The sequence below is a fragment of the Rattus rattus genome, chromosome 11 (genome assembly GCF_011064425.1).
Source record: "Rattus rattus isolate New Zealand chromosome 11, Rrattus_CSIRO_v1, whole genome shotgun sequence".
NCBI lineage: Eukaryota > Metazoa > Chordata > Mammalia > Rodentia > Muridae > Rattus > Rattus rattus.
Window position 1 is genome coordinate 15,421,657 of NC_046164.1, and position 16,480 is coordinate 15,438,136.

General features: G+C 49.3%; 1 protein-coding gene across 3 annotated transcripts in view; it reads left to right on the plus strand.

The window, feature by feature from the left end:
- The first annotated feature begins 2,220 nt into the window (after nucleotides 1–2,220).
- Nucleotides 2,221–16,480, plus strand: part of Lrrc8d (leucine rich repeat containing 8 VRAC subunit D) — a 109,630-nt gene continuing 95,370 nt past the window's right edge. Inside the window, exon 1 of one of the 3 annotated variants that reach the window (XM_032916110.1) lies at nucleotides 2,221–2,515. The gene's annotated coding sequence lies outside the window, so the exon portion shown is untranslated. Of the gene's footprint in view, nucleotides 2,516–2,849; nucleotides 2,931–3,301; nucleotides 3,361–16,480 lie in introns of those variants that run through there. The other 2 variants (XM_032916113.1, XM_032916111.1) reach the window with 2 other exon arrangements.

Here is a 16,480-nt window from a genome sequence, read left to right on the forward strand (position 1 = left end):
AGATCTCTGTGAGTTCCAGGACAGGCAGTGCTGTGTAGAGTAAACCTGTCTCAAACAAAACGAAAACGTCCACATAGAGGGGCTGGGGAGATGGCTTAGTGATTGTTTTTGAAGAGGACTGGTTTGATTCTCAGTGTCAGGCAGCTCCCTGCCACCTGTAACTCCAGGCAGATCCAACAACTCTGGCTTCCATAGGCTCTTGCTCTCACTTGTACAGAACCACAGGCAGACTGTACAATACACATAACTAAAAATAAATTAAAAAAATTTTTTTCGGGGCTGGGGATTTAGCTCAGTGGTAGAGCGCTTATCTAGGAAGCGCAAGGCCCTGGGTTCGGTCCCCAGCTCCGGGGGAAAAAAAAAAATTTTTTTTTTCATGTTTTGGCTGGTGACTCACTCTCCAGCAATTTCAGCAGGAGCTGGAGGTGAGATCAGGAGTTCCAGATACACTGTGAGTTCAAGGTCAGCCTAGCCCCTAGATCGAGGGGACCTGATCTCAAGAACAAAAAAACATAATTTCCAAATTGTATTTCTGAAGAATTTGTCTCTGAAATGTCAAACTTAATCTCATATTCGGAGTGTGACAATGTGTTCTTTCTCTCTGCGGTGTGTGCACGGACTGGTTGCCTTAACATCAGTTCTTTGCTTTTTAAATTTATATCAATGCTTTTTTTGGGGTGGGGTGGGGTGGGTGAGAGTGGTTTTTGAGACAGGACTGAAACTGGGTATGTAGCCCAGGATAATCTTGATCCTTATCCTTATCCACTGTAGTGCTGAAATTACAACAGGCCTGAGCTTTTAATTTATACCAATAATAAAAACATTAAACAAAAGCCAACTCTAGAATCAGCTAAAAAAACAAAAAAAGAGAGAGAAATAGAGAAGACAGAAAAGGCAAGTAGCCGTTCTGCAAAGGGAGAAACTTTTCTAAACTGACTGTAACAGCAGGGAATTGTCCATCCAGTCATCCCATCACTAGCTGTCAGGAGCATAAAAACCTCTAACCTCCTAGATCAGCAAAGCCAGGACTGTAATTAGATCACCTGCCACACATTGGCTGCCCACGCACTTCCTCCTTGGCAGGGTGTAGGGAATTGGAGAGGCTGCGCTCCGGGAGGGTCCCGGAAGGAAACAGAAGGCTCCATTTTAAACTGCCTGGGGCTGCTCAGCGGGAGGGCGTGGGCCCCAAGGCTGGCCTCCTCCCACTCTAGGAGTTCTATTCCCACCTTTTAGGGGCAACTATCACCATCTGGGAGCACAGAAAAACATTCTCTTTATTGCTTCTCTGTGGGACCCGGACCTTCCTAGATACCTTCGTGGCGCTGGCTCCTCAAGAGCGTTGGATGATAAATGAATCTTGAGGGCATCTTTTTGGGCATGACTTCTCATAGTTTCAAGAAACACGGGATTTCGGATGAAAGGAGAAACGAGTATGGGGAGGAATCATTTGCTTTGATTGAACCAAAATAATTACCCTGCCTGACGCGGTGTCCTGGCCCTCATCTCTCTACGGAGGAAAAAGAAAAAAAAAAAAAGACACTAATAAAACTTCACCCGTACAGGAACAAAAACCACAGGAAAGCTATCAAGTTGGGAAACTTTTTAGAACAACTTCCCAAGTGCCTGTTTCGTACGCACGACGTTTTTGGTTTAAAGGCTTGAGACAGGGGAGGTCCTGATTCAGCTGAAAACAAAACCTTCGAGATCCGGCTCTGATAGCTGAGGTAGCAGTTCGCGCAGAGATTGAGTTAGTAGCACGTGCCCTAAATCCCAGGTAATTGCTTTCTCCCGGTTGGAAAGCACTGGGTGACTTTTAAATGCCAATCCCGCACCCGTTCTCCCAACCTCATCGGCTCCTAGTGGTCAGAACAGCCTCCTGAAACTGCAGCACGGACGAAGCTTCCCCGCCCAACCCGGTTGCTACAGGGGAACAGCCAGCCTGGCACCATGCCCTGCCCAGGTGCGCTTGGAGGAGATATGCCCTGCGCCTCCGGCGACGTTTGGCAGCCATTCTTCTCCGCGCGGTGCACCTGCTGAGCTTCAAGCAGTCAGTCCAGCATCCCGGCCACCTCCCCGCCACCCAGTCCCTCTGGCCAGCCGGACAGACCCCTAGGCAGGCGCGGCGGGGCGCGCGGGCACAGCGCAGGCAATCACATGGAGGCCCGGGCCCGCCCCATTGGCTGCGACCCGGCCAGTCGCGGCGCTCGCAGGCTGCGGTTGGTCCCAGAGCTGCGGCGCCTGCACGGGCCCGGAGTCCATGTTACGCTTTGTCTAATTCCCCTCGTTACAGAGTCATGTGCTGCTGCTCCCGTCGCCGCCGCTGCCGCCGCCCGGGGTGCCCCGGCTCCTCCGCCGCGCTTCGAGGTGGCAGCCGCGGGCAGGGCCGCGGACTCAGGGTCAGGGCGCCGCGCGCCTCCGGGGCGCGTCCGGTGCAGCCGCCGCCCGCCGCAGGTGATGCCGCCGCCTCCCGCCTCCGCCTAAGCTCCGGCACGCGCGGCCCGGGCTGCCCGCGAAGGTGGGTGCGCGTCGGTCCACCCTGGCGGGGAGGGCGCAGGTAAAGCGGCCCCCGGACGCGCAGGCGTCCGGCCTCTCCGCGCGCGGCGCCGCGGAGGAGCAGGGTCTGCCCCCGGGGCCGCGATCGAGAACTCGGGAGGGCTTCGGAACCCCGGGGCGGGGAGTGCGATTAAGTCCCCCACCCTGCGCCGGGACATTGTTCCGCTTTGGGCCCTGCGCAGGCCGGGTGCCGGCTGCCGCGCTCCCGCCTCGGCCTCCGTGCGCGCGATCGCAGGGGCGGAGATTGCCTATCGCGGCGACTCCGAGTCTTCCCGGAGGTGGGTGTCTGGTGTCTGGCCTGGTTGGCCGGGAGCCGGCGAGAGGAGCCCTTGAACTTCTGCAGAAACGCTTCCCTATCCGCCTCCGACCCGCTCCGGGTGGGCCGCGCGGGGTGTTCCCGGGCTGGGGCGGGGAAGGGAGCGGAGCCCTGCGCCCCGCCCTCCGCGCCCGGGGGGAGGGCACTGGGGCCGCAGGTGCACCCTGCGCGCCGCGGGCCATCTCCGGGTTGGGTACCGGTATAATCCGCTTCTAGCTTGTTTGGAAGCGTGGGCTCTTGGGAGCGGGACTTCTGCTGGATTCTGGTTTAGGGGCTTGAAAAAGAGGAGAACTGGGGTGCCTTCCCAGAGGACTGTTGCCTCCAGTTACTAGAGGGTCGATGGGGGACTCTCTCTTTCTGTCCCCCTTTATGCGGGGTATCCCTAACAGATAAGGAAATGAGATTTTTGTTGTTGTTGTTGTTCTTTGATTTTTTTTTTTTTTAAGCCATCCGCAGTGAAGGAGAACTGCTTCGGGTCGAGGGGAGGAGAGGTAGGTCCCCTCTGGAGAGGGTTGGGGTGTAAGGTCTGGAGGTTCCCTCGCAGCTGGGGTGTGTGTGTGGCAGAAAGTGGGGAGGTATGATTGCTGGAAAGAAACAGCAGGGTAAAGAAACGGGAGCAGAAGGAAGAAGGCGAAGAGATGGGACACCCAAGTGTTGGGCGTCCTCGCCGAACCGGAGCCCCAACTTGAGACTTTGGGGCTCTTGTTTGTGTTTCCCCGTACGATTTCCTTCTCCTTGACTTTGAAAGTTTTCTTTTAGCTTTTATTTTTTTGTATTGGGCAAGACAGTTGTGAAGACGTTTTTTTTTTTTTTTTTTTTTTTTGGAAGAGATAGAGACGTGAAGCACTGATTTCCAGAAACTTTCCTCGGCCACTTAAATAATAAGATCCCACCCAGGCAGCGTTCCCAGAGCACCTGGTACACACACTCAGTGCTGGAGTGTGGAAAGAGCCCCGGCAGAGCATGGAGTCTGGTCTCAGTCAGGGTCAGGGCTGCTTACTTAATAAACAACCGAGGAGAACATGATTCAGGCTTCCCTCCCCAAAGTGTCTGGGTCTTCGCATAGGGGGTCCTACAGACTTGGGGTGGGGGTAAGTCACTCTGTGAGGTCTTCAGACACCACCTGTTACTACAGCTCATGAACACAGGGCATATATATTATGAGCTGGGTCAGGGGCAGAGCTGCCCTGACACCAACTGAAGTTAAAATCCAATGTCCAGACGTGAAAAAGAATCGAAGATTAAAATGAGGTAGAGAACCTGGGAGTGTTGACTGCCGCTAATTATTTAGGGAGCCCTCCGGAAAAAAGAGGAAGTAACTATGCCCGGGATTCCACAGTGGAGAGTTCCCAGCTCTGCCCACAGGAACATACTACCTTAGATTCCTCTAGTTTTTATTGAAGGTGTGTAAACTTTGTTGATTGAAACCTAATAGATTAAGAGGTCGGTGTGAGCTGTCCTCAAGTGACCTATGGTCCCCTCCCCCCACTCCACACTCGGGGAGGGTGGAGTGCTTCTGATGCAACCAAGTATTGAGCCACGGCCACAGCTCTCTCTGCCTACAGCATTGAAACACTTCGTCAACATGTGCCCCCCCCCCCGCCTTTAAATTGTATATTTGAGCCTTTTTTTTTTTCTTAATTCTTTTTTCCTTCACTTTATTTTAGAACAGTCTGCTGTGTTTGGCTTGTCCAGGTAGTTTAATTGTTTTGTGAGCTCTCTGTCTTGGAAATTGGACTTTCTCCCACAGTGTGGGCAAGTTGTAGATAAGTTGACTTAGGTCAACTTATAAGAAGGTTAAAGTTTGGACAGATCTTTGTATTTATGGGGGGGGGGATTTCTCACACTGTAGCCCAGAGTGGCCCGGAACTCTAGGCTGTCCTCCGTATGCCTCCCCTAGGACTGGGATCGCAGGCATGGCCTGCCTTACTCAGCCACACATGCTGTCGAAATGGTCATTGGAAGGGATTTCTCCCACCGCTGGAGATGGTGCGTCTGACCAGAGACACACGGGACAGCAGTGGCAGAGTGGATGGTGTGTGAACTTAACGGGGGTGGGGCTAGGGGGGGGATTGCCTGTATGGCAAGGGTAGACAAACATGGAGTCCAACAGTTCAGGATGAAGACGTGTGTCAGGACAGAGGCAGGGATCAGAGTAGATTTTTGTTTGTTTTAAAGATTTATTTACTCTGTGTATATGAATGCACTGTCGCTGTCTTCAGACACACCAGAAGAGGGCATCGGATCCCATTACAGATGGTTGTGAGCCACCATGTGGTTGCTGGGATTTGAACTCAGGACCTCTGGAAGAGCAGTCAGTGCTCTTAACCGCTGAGCCATCTCTCCAGCCCCCAGAGGAGACTTTCGACAGTAGTTAGGGTTGGGGTTGCCTCAAAGGAAGGGATCAATGGGTGCACACACTTGAGTGGAAAGCTTTGAGAAGTGAATAGGTTTGCCTAGCTGGAGCAGAAAACTCTAACCTATCAACTAGTTATGGAAAAAGTTAGCATTAATTGTTTGCCTTACCCCAAGGTTCTCCAAAGGACCATTCTGCCTCGGTTGACAGTTGGTAATGTGTGGAGAATGTGTGCTTACCAGCCCAGGGGCAGGTGCCACTGTCTTCTGGTGGTTAGAAATGCCATTTAGACAGCCTTGGCGGGGGGTGGGGCTGGAGATGGCTTAGCACGGAAGAGTGTTTAATTCCTGGAACCCACCCACGTTGGAATTTGAGACTGTCTCTTGTTCGTTACAGACCCTCCCCCATAAGTAACTAATGTAAAACATCAGGGAGGCCTGCAGTGCACAGGAAAGCTCCTAGCCCAGGGAATACCTCATCGACCATGTCAGGAGGGCCAAACCCAGGGCTGGGGGAAAGTTAGCAGGTTAAGCTCTTGCTCAGGCCTGAGGAAACAAATTCAGTTCCCCGTGCCCTGGAGAAAGCCAGGCGTGGCATATGTTTATAGCCTCAGGGTTGGGGAAGGGGGAGACAGGATTCTTGGGCTCATAGGCCAGCCAAGCTGATGTGGTGACGTGAGTCCAGGTTCTACATGAGACCCTGATCTCAAAGACTAAGGTGGAGAGGATGGAGTATGTAGCCTCTATACACATTCCTATGGGCATGTGCACGCAGGCACAGGCAGTGCCCAAGTTGACATTGCTTGGTGTCAGCAGTGAGCAGGAGTGTTGTGTGTCCTTCCCAGAAGTGAGCGGAGGGCAGTGGTTCAGACAGGTGAAGGAAAACAACAGGAAGGCCGGAAGCCCGTCTAGGAGAGCATGTCTGTTTAGGCCCGCAATGACTAGGGTCTGGGCAAATCCTGATCAGGAGACAGTTTCCGAGAGCAATTAATCGATGAGCTTGCGTGCAGGATAATGTCGCCAAACTGCTGTTTTAGAGAGTCTCAATCCTTCAGCAAATCCTTGCCCTTGGTAAGTAGCTAGTTTTAAATATCCCAGGGAAGAGGGAGCTCCCCCATCTGAAGAGGATCACTGTCTTTGGACTGTTTGGATATTATTAGGTCTAAAGACGGCTCTGTCCCATGGTTTCATAGGAGTTTCTGGAGTTGTTCCTGTTCACAGGATGAGGTCGCCTTTCCCCTTTTCACCATGGGAAGTAGCCTTCAGTTCTAGTCAGTCTTCTCAGGGGATGCTAATCCTCCCAGTCTTTTCAGCCTGGCTCCTGAACAGCCTGGGATTCAGTATGGTGGTTGAAATTGGCGAGGCAATCCGGGAACAATCAAAAAATCTGCTCTGGAGACCTGGTGAACATAAACTTCTATCTTTGCTTAAACTCCCAGCTTCCTTTCCGATGAGCGGTACCTGCTGTGGACTCAGGTTATAGGTGATCAACTGCAGGGGCTGCTGCGGGAACTGCCTATACATTGCTGTGCATGGAATAGCATTTTTCTTTACTTCTTGGGAGCTTGATTTTAAACTTTGTTACCTCGTGGGCCTTTCTGAATTTTGGTTCCATCTTGTATCCTGACAGGGCAAAAAGTAGGCAGCGGTGGTAATCCCAAAACACTAACTGCCCCTCATCTGGTGGTGGTGGGACTCAAAGATTTGGGGTGCTCTCAGACTTTGAGAGTTGAGTGTGCTAGGGATGAGGGAGCTCTTGAGGTTGGTTAACCCTTTGGTGAGGGGCGTATGGGAGTCTTGTCCACACGGCTTTGGGCTCTCTCAGCGTTTGCACCTGCATTGCCACTTGCCCCCTGTCCTACTGTCACAGGCCTCGGAGAGGCTGGCTTCCCCCTCTGGGGTTCTTGTCCTTCTGTGTGGACATCTGGAGGAGAGTTGCTGATGTTTTCCCCAGGTTGAGAGCCTGCCAGCTTGCCAGATCAGAGTCGCCTTCGAGCTTGTGAGGTGGTAGACAGTGTGAGGTAGCTCGGTTCCCACTCGGGCTCTGTGCTGTTTTCTCTTTGCCCAGAACACTGCCGACAGCTTTATGCCTTGGAAGAAGAGACAACTGGGGCTTAGAATCAAACAGCTGTCCCAGCGCCGAGCTCTCGGGTGCATTGTGATTTTGTGTGTGATGTGGATTTCATGACCTCACTGAGAGTCTTAGGAATTACTCCCAGTCAGGTTTTAAAGGGAACGGGTTAGAAATCTTGGGAACTTAGTGCCAGGGCCTTCAGATATTCTGGATCTACCCAGCAATATTGATTGATGATTGATTGATTACTGATTGAGACAGATTTGTGTATTCCAGACTGGTCTGTCTCAAATTCCCAGTTCCTTATGTAGCTCCAGGATGAGCTCGAACTCCCGATCTCCTGGTTTCCACTTTTCCTAGTGCATTGCAGGCGTGTACCACCATGCTTGATGTGTGCAGTACTACAGAGTTAACCCGGGGGCTTTGTCCTTGCTGTGGTCACATCTATCCAACTAGTAAAACTAGTTGTGTCTTGCTTCTGTTCTGGTCCACAGGGGAAACCTGTGTGCACCTTCTGGGGATCAGGGATGTTTCTATAAGGAGGGGTGTTTGGTGAACATGTGATAAATGATATTGAAATGATATTTGATGTTGTCCTGCGTTGCTGGGGCCGTAGCGCAGTGTAGCTCAATGCTTGTTTAGCTTGTTCAAGACCCTAGATTCAGTTCTCTGGACAACCAGAGAAGGAGGGAAGGAAGGAAGGGGGGAAGAAAGGAAGGAATAAAACCAGAATGGATCAACCTTTTAAGTATTACGGACAAGGATGGCCCCGCGTGGGAAGGTGGTTTGATTAAGCTTGCATTCACAGTTTCAGGCCTCAGAATCTTTCTTAAAGAAGACAAAGGCTCAGAGGAAAGATTTCTCCTCTGCGCGGAGGTGTGTAAACAGTTGAAGTCCCTCAGGTCTTATTTATATAATTGAACCAAAAGAAGGCGTGCACGGTGGGACTTGTAGCTTCGCAGGTGGCACAGAGCTTTTCTGGATTATGAAATCTAAGCAGAAGGGATCTGCTCTGGGGAAACCACACAGGCCAGTGTTAGTCACCGGAAGGCTTGCAGGTGAGCTACCTGGCTGCAGATGGGTGGAGCTTTCAGGGAGAATTGTGGGGCTATCATGGGACAGGGTCTTGCTTGTTTGTTTTTCGGGGGTGTGTGTGGGGGGCATGGAGAAGCTATGGAGAGAACCACATAGCACTGTCCTACTGTGTCAGGCAAGAGGACAAGGAATGCCACTTTCAGAAAAGAGACTTGGGGAAGACACAATAGTCTCCCCCCCTCCCCTTTTTTGGTTGAGATCAGTGTATATGCATTTATCTGCTTATCAGTACTCAGGATTTGCCTCTGATCTTTACGTTGCTTTCTGGGAACTAGGTTGAATTGTACAGCAGATGTAACATCTAAAGCAGAGTTGTTTGTTTTTTTTTTAAGATTTATTTATTTTATGTATGTGTGTACACTAACGTCAGACACACCAGAAGAGGGCATTGGATCCCATTATAGATGGTTGTGAGCCACCATGTGGTTGCTGGGAATTGAACTCAGGACCTCTGGAAGAGCCAGTCAATGCCCTTATCCTCTGAGCCATCTCTCCAGCCCAACAGTCTTTTTTTTTTTTTTTTTTCCCCCCCCTCGGAGCTGAGGACCAAACCCAGGGCCTTGCGCTTGCTAGTCAAGCGCTCTACCACTGAGCTAAATCCCCAACCCCAATAGTCTTTTTTTTTTAAAAAAAAATAATTTTAAAGTATAAGCTGGCCTCAAATTCTGGTCATCTTCCTACCTCCACCTTCTACATGCTAGAGTTGCTGGTGTGCACCGCTAAGGGCATCCTAGAAATCAGTTTGAATTTCATTTCCATGATGCTTTTTTTTTCCTGGTCATGGTCACTCTGCCTCAGGAAACACAAAGGTGTGATTCCCGGAAAGACCCAAGAGTTCTTGTTGGAGCGGAAGCCCCTTGGGCACAGGCTTCTTCCACAGCTGTTTTTTCTGACAGAAATTTACAGTCTGGAAAGGTTTGCTTGAAGGGTGTTGTCAAAGCCCCAGTAACCGCTTCTGTAAGGATTCAGGAAGAAGCAATCCTGTAATTCCAGTGGAGACTGGGCCCACCGACTTTTTTTTCTTGTGCCATACAGGTGAGAGCCTCTCAAATAGCGTTTGTCGTCTAAAAGAATGAAGGGAGAAGGGTTTGCTTTCAAATGTCTTAAGTGAGACGCAAATGAGTTCAGATCAAATGTTAAAAAATGAGGTTTTAGTTCCCTTTGACCTGGGATGCTGCAGAGGCAGCTTAGAAAATACTGTTCTTTTAAATGTACGCCAGGATCTGGAGAGATCTCTCGGTTGGTAAAGCACTGACCATACACATGAGGACCTGAGTCTGATCCCTGAGCCAGCTGTGGTAGTGTGCGCTTGTAACCCGATATCTGGGGAGATACAGGTAGATTCCTAGGGCTCCCTGGCCAGCAGGCCCTAGCCTCATTGGCCTGCCCCAGGTCCCAGCACAAGAAACAAGACCCTAACAACAAAACCAAGGTGGTGCTGGTGAGATGGCTTAGTGGAATAGGTAAAGGAACTCGATGTGCATGCCTGGTGGCCAGCATTGGGTCCCCAGAACCTACACTGTGAAAAAAGAAAACCAACTACACAAAGCTATTCTCCGATTCCTACTTCCATGTGTCTTCCCCCTCCCCGCCCCCCATACTTCATACACACATTGGTGTGTCTGCACCAATAAAAGGTGCTCAGGGAATGACACGTATGTTGACTTATAGCCTGCACATGCATGCGCACACATGTATACATAGGACACACACGTGCATACATGCCAAAGACCTGTCCATATCTTTCACCATGTCTGGTGAGTCAGAGTTTCTGGAGCCACCAGAGTTGCTTATTTTTGGTTTTGGTGTTGTTTTATGGAGGTTATTCAGATGAAAGCCTTCCTCGCCTCCAAGTAGCTCTGATGTGCAGCCAAGGCTAAAAGCCAGGCACCGATTGGCTGAAAACATTAGGGTGTGGCCGGTGAGCTGTATAGGTTACTAGGAACTTGGAGGCAGCCTTAGCTCCCTTGCACAGTAAGGACCAGGACAGCGTATGTCCCTCGTGTGGCTCTTGGTGCTGCCATGACATAGGCGCCCTGGACAGGACGGCACCTGCAGTCCCTTCTTGAGCAGTTGTCTCCGTAGTGAGACTGCAGTTTGCCCGACCTGTGGGAACCCGTGGGAACTCGAGAATAGACAGTATGCAGCAAGCGTCTCGTTTTAATTTTCCTGCTAAGTGTGTTCCGTTCCAAGAGGGCTTTGCTTTTAGGTGATGGTTCTATTTCTCAGGTTGTTTCCCCTGCCCTGTCGGATTGCTATTCTTACTTCTTTTGTGAAAGGATGATAAAGGGGTTTTTGTTTATTTATGTTCCATAGCTGCCTCCCCTTTATCCGTGTGTCTGTCCATCATTCCATCCATCCACCCATCTGTCCTATTTTGAGTGTGTCATGTAGCCTGTCCTGACCCCCAAGTCAGCACGTAGCCAGAATTTGAGGCCAGCTTATACTTTAAAATTATTTTTTTTTTAAAAAAAGACTATTGGGGTTGGGGATTTAGCTCAGCGGTAGAGCGCTTGCCTCCTTCCTTCCTCGACCAACCGAGACTCATTGCTGCCTCGATTTCTTCTTTTGGCCAGGGTCTTACTGTGGACATTAGTATAGGCTGGCCTCAACCCAAGACTCCCCCTGCCTCAACCTCTCCACCATACCCAAACCTTGGTCAGACTTTAATCTCCCAGTGTCAGGATGGTCTTCTGCAATTTTACTAGCGTAGGAAACCAGAGGTCTGTGAATTAGGTTCCAAGATGTCCGGAGCCTTCCCTGACAGCCGCCATCCTCAGAAATGTGCTGACAGTTTTCATTAAGTCTTTTGGGAGAGACTCCCCCTGAGTGATTGCCGGCGACAGTGTCTCAGCCACTGTTCTTGTTGCTGTGAAGAGACACCATGACCCAGGCAGTTCATCAAAGGAAGCATTTAGTTGGGGTCTTGCTTGTTTCAGAGTCTTTTTTTTTTTTTTTTTTGCGGAGCTGGGAACCGAACCCAGGGCCTTGTGCTTCCTAGGCAAGCGCTCTACCACTGAGCTAAATCCCCAACCCCGTTTCAGAGTCTTAAGTTCAGTATCCTCATAGTGTAGTGGGGAGCGTGGGTGGTAAGCAGGCAGACATGGTGTTGGAGTTACATCCTGATCTGAGGGGGGGGAGCGGGGGAAGAGGAGGAAAAGGAAGAGACTGTAGACCTGCCATTGGACTCCCAACAAGCCTGCACCCTCTCTCTGGTGACTAATCATTCAAAGAATGGCCTATGAGGGACCGCATAAAGTGACCAGGTGGAGCGCCTGCAAGCTGTCAACAGCTGTGGGATGTAGCTCAGTGGTGCAGCTCTTGGCCGGCATACAGGAGGCCCTCGGTTCAGTCCCAATGGCAACAAAGTAATTCTGTCAGCACTCTCCTCACTGACTCTCTACAGCAGAATTTTAAAGCTCTCAGGGAAACTATCCTCACAGCGCTTTCCATGAGAGTCTCCAGAAGGCTTAGAACCCAGCTTAGAGCCGGTGACAGGGCTCAGCAGGTAAAGGACCTGCTGTCAGCTTGACTGACTTACATGGTAGAAGGAGAGAATGGATTCCACAGGTATTCCCTGACCTCCATGCGTGCTGTGACACATACATGCCCGGTCAATCAATGTATTAGAAATCAGTTTATCATTAGATGTAAGTTTCCTCATTTAGTAGACCAGGAAGTAATTGGACAATGTACCGAATGCCTGAAGGTTTGCTTGTTGTAATGGGACCTGAACCCAGGGCCTTGTGCGTGCCAGGTAAGAACTTGACCAAGATTTATTTCCAGTCTCCAAAGTTCTTAATAATAACAACCGCCATTTTTTTGGCTTCAATTGATCACCGAATAGGTACTGTGAAATGTGTGCGTGCTCTTGTTTAATTCTTCGACCAATCTTACGTTAGCAGCAGGCTCACTCCCTCTTGATGGGTGAGGTAGTGAGGATGGGGAAGGCATTTGGTTTTCATGTGTGGGTTTCTTGCCACCCCCATGCTGGGGACAGGGGTTGAAAACAAGCTCAGGTATTTCACGGCCTGTTCTCTTGTGCCCTGTAAACTTCGTCTCATTTCTCTTCTGTGATCACCTCATAAACTCCGTGATATTTCTGTGAAAGGGAGACCCTGAGTTAGGGGTGGGGTCGTGTGGGCTGTGGGTATAGTTCTTGCTTTTCCTTTGAGCAGTGTGGCTCTGCTGGGTCATGTGTCACCCTTGTCATTCCAGGTCACTTTTATAGGGTGAGTGTTTATACTAGAACTCAGAGGGTAATTGTGTGTGTGGTGTTCTGTGTGTGTGTTTGCACACATGTGCGTACTTGTGTGTGTGTGTGTGTGTGGCCTGTGTATACATATGTGTTTGTGTGTGTGCTTGTGTATGGTCTGTGTATGTGATGTGTGTGTGGTATGTGTGTGTTTTGTGTGTGTATGGTATGTTTGTACATGTGTGGTGTGTGTGTGTGTGGTCTGTGTATGCATCTGTGTTTGCATGTGTGTGCGCACTTGTGTTTGTAGTGTGCTCAAGCATGTGTGCATATACTTGTGTGTGTGGTGTTTGGCGCTGGTGGTGTGTGTGTGTGTGTGTGTGGTGTTATGTGGTGGTGGTGGTGGTGTATGTGTGTGTGTGGTGTTATGTGATGGGGTGTGTGTGTGTGTGTGTGTGTGTGTGTGTGTGTAAGTGGTGTGGTGTATTCGTGGAGTATGTAGAGGTCACTCTCTGTTTTCTTCCTCACCTACCACCTTATGCTTTTTTTTTTTTTTTAAGATTTATTTATTTATTTAATGTATACGAGTACACTGTAGCTGTCTTCAGACACACCCAACCCCATTACAGATGGTTGTGAGCCACCATGTGGTTGCTGGGAATTGAACTCAGGACCTCGGGAAGAGCAGTCGGTGCTCTTAACCGCTGAGCCATCTCTCCAGCCCCACCTTATGCTTTGAGATAAGAGTCTACAGATTGGCCAGGCTGGCCGGCCCTTGAACTCCAGGGATCAGCCTGTCTCTGCTCTTCCTATGTTGGCAGAACAGATGGGCACGGTCACACCTGGCTTTTATGTGAGCTGGGGATCCAGAATCGTCCTCACACTCGCTCAGTAGGCTCTTTCCCAACCAGCCTTTTCCCAGTTACAGCCCCCAGACGTAGCTTCACGTCACTTAGTTGTCTTGGTGTCTCTTTAGCCCCTTTCTCTTTAGTCATGGTAGAAGGCTGCACTAGGACATGAGAATGCTCCTCCTAATCAGGCTTAACCCCACAATACCACTGTAAGAGCTGTATTGCAAAGCAATGACCCTGTTTGCCAAGAGAGCAGGTCTTCGGTGAATAAATGCCGTAACAAACAAGTGTACTAAGACATGATCTACCACATGCTCAAAGTAAGAAAAAAAAAGAATAAATATATATTCATACATCTTAGGGTCTGTTTCATTTGTGCAGTTTATACTTTAGTCATTTGGGTATTGTTGTGTTGTGGTTGTAAGCCTTGTCTTATTTATTCTGCGTGGGCCTGTGTGCCTCGTGGAGCATGTGTTGGAGGGCCAGAGAACACCTTATGGGATCAGTTTTCTATTTCCACTTTGATGTGGTTTCAGGAATCCAGCTCAGACCGGCAGGCTTGCACGCAGGCCTTTTACCCACGAGCCATTTCCTGCCTCCCAGATTTGTGTTGTTGTTTGTGTTCTTTTTCTTCCTTTAAAAAGTATTTATTTATCTTGAGTCTGGCCTTGAACCCTGGTCCTCCTATGTCTGCCTCTCAGTTGCTGAGCTTGTAGACCGGTGTCAGCATGCCCGGGTTAATTACACATTCACTGTGTTCAAGTATGGTTCCAGTGGATTGAATTTCTACAGCTAAGTTTCCTACCTCAGCAGTTGTTTTTCAGACTAACATTTAGCCTGTGACGAGGTGGTTGGCTGTGTGTCTTACAGAAGTACGTCCCTGTTTCATACATTCTTGTTTTTCTTTTCTTTTTCTTAAGATTTATTTATTTTATGTATATGAGATACAGGTACACTGTAGCTGTCTTCAGACACCCGAAGAGGGAATTGGATCCCATCACAGATGGTTGTGAGCCACCATGTGGTTGCTAGGAATTGAACTCAGGACCTCTGGAAGAGCAGTCAGTGCTCTTAACCTCTGAGCCATCTCTTCAGCTCCTTGTTTTGTTTTTCAAGAGAAGGTTTCTCTGTGTAGACCAGGCTGTTCTGAACTCACAGAGATCCGCCTGTCTCGGCTTCCTGAGTGCTGGGATTAAAGGTGTGCACCTCATGGCCCCATTTGTTGTTACTTTTTAAAACTCGTGGGCTGTCTGTCTGTCACTGTCTCTGTCTCTGTCACTGTCTCTCTGTCTCTGTCCTCCCTCCCTCTCTTCCTCCCTCCCTCCCTCACTCCCTTGTTCTTTCCTTTCCTCCCTCCTCCCCCTTTCCCCTCTCCCCCTCCCCTCTGTCCTGGAGCATATGGAGGTCAGAGGACAGCATTTTGGAGTCAGTTCTTGCCTTCACTGTGGTCTCCTGAGATCAGAGTCAGGTTGACCGCTTAAGCTGAGGGCTCACAGAGCTCCTCCTCTCTCCCTTTTAGTTTAATTCCTTAAACATGTTTTTTATGTTACAAAACATTTTTTCTCTTGCTTAGTTCTGAATTGTTTTCCATATGATTTATTTATTTATTTATTTAGGTATCTTGTAGATTCTGTGCTAAGTAGGAGCCTCCTGGTTACTTTTTTTGTTTTGTAAATTTATTTTATTTTATTATTATTATTATTATTATTATTATTTTTGCATGAAAAAGAGAGACTCTGGTTTGTCTGTGAGGTTGGAGCAAGAGGTGTTTGGAGCAGGTGGATACCAAGGAGTCCCGTAAGGCAGCATCTCCTGAGATGCTATGTGGCAGTTAGAGCTCGGTCTCTGGGACAGCAATCTGGAGGGAGGTGGAGAGGGCTGAGCAGATTCGGAAGAGGCCTCTCTCTGAAGAGGGTCTATTTACAGCTGTTCGCCCTGTCAGAATGTGGGCCAAATTTCTGATTTTTTTTTTTTTTTAAACTGGAAGCCAAAATCCGGATTCTTTTGTAAAATCTGATTTTAAAAGGTTAGCTAATTCAACATTTCAAATAAGAACTTCCTGCAGTCTAAACAAAAATAATATTGTGGGCTGGAGAGAGCCTAGGCGTTTAAGCCCTTCAGTAGCAGATGGCCTGCCCTTTGTGGCGAGATAAATTGGAAAGGCAGGATTGGAATAGGAGCATAGTGCATTCTTCTTTACTTCTCTAAGGCAGGGTGTCACTTTGTAGGCCTGTCTAGCCTGGACCTCCCTGTGTAGTTCAGGATGGCCTTGAAGCAGATTAGAGCTCTTGCCTACAGAGGGCTGTGATTATAGGGTCTGAAACATGTATGGCTCACTTAACAAAAAGTCCAATCAGAACTTGATACCATCCCTCTGTTTCACACACACACACACACACACACACACACACACACACACACACACACAGAGAGAGAGAGAGAGAGAGAGAGAGAGAGAGAGAGAGAGAGAGAGAGAGAGAGAGAAGAACAAAACTTGGAATGTGATATTTTCTGTCTTTACATTTGGGTATGTGTTCTTCTCCTGGCCTGTGAGTATGGCATCCCCAGGTAGTAGGTGTGAACTAGAGGGGGGCACAGTCTGGCTCTTCTGCTCCCTCGGTGCAAGACAGGTCCTCAGATCTGTACCTCACCAGCGTGGTTCACCTCTCGTGGACATTTTATCTGCTCGGGGCATCCTAAGGTGGTGGTCGAATTATACCTAGCTGTGCACACATCCTCTGGGACAGAAGAGAGGGGAAGTATTTCGGGAGATCTCTGTAGTGGCCAAGTTCAGAATCCTACTGTGAGGATGAGGATCTCTCGGCACATTTTCGACTTTTAAATCTCAGTCACTCCCAGTGGCTAATGGATTGTGTTGGAACTTTTTTTTGTCTCTGGGAAGAGAAACTTTGTGTCCATCTGCAGGTTATATTCCTAAACCTTCCGGTGATACCATAGTGCGAGTCGAACCAATCCCTCCCGAGCAGAGTAACTTTAAATTCCTTTTCTTTTTGAGACAGTCTCATGTAACTGCGTCTGGC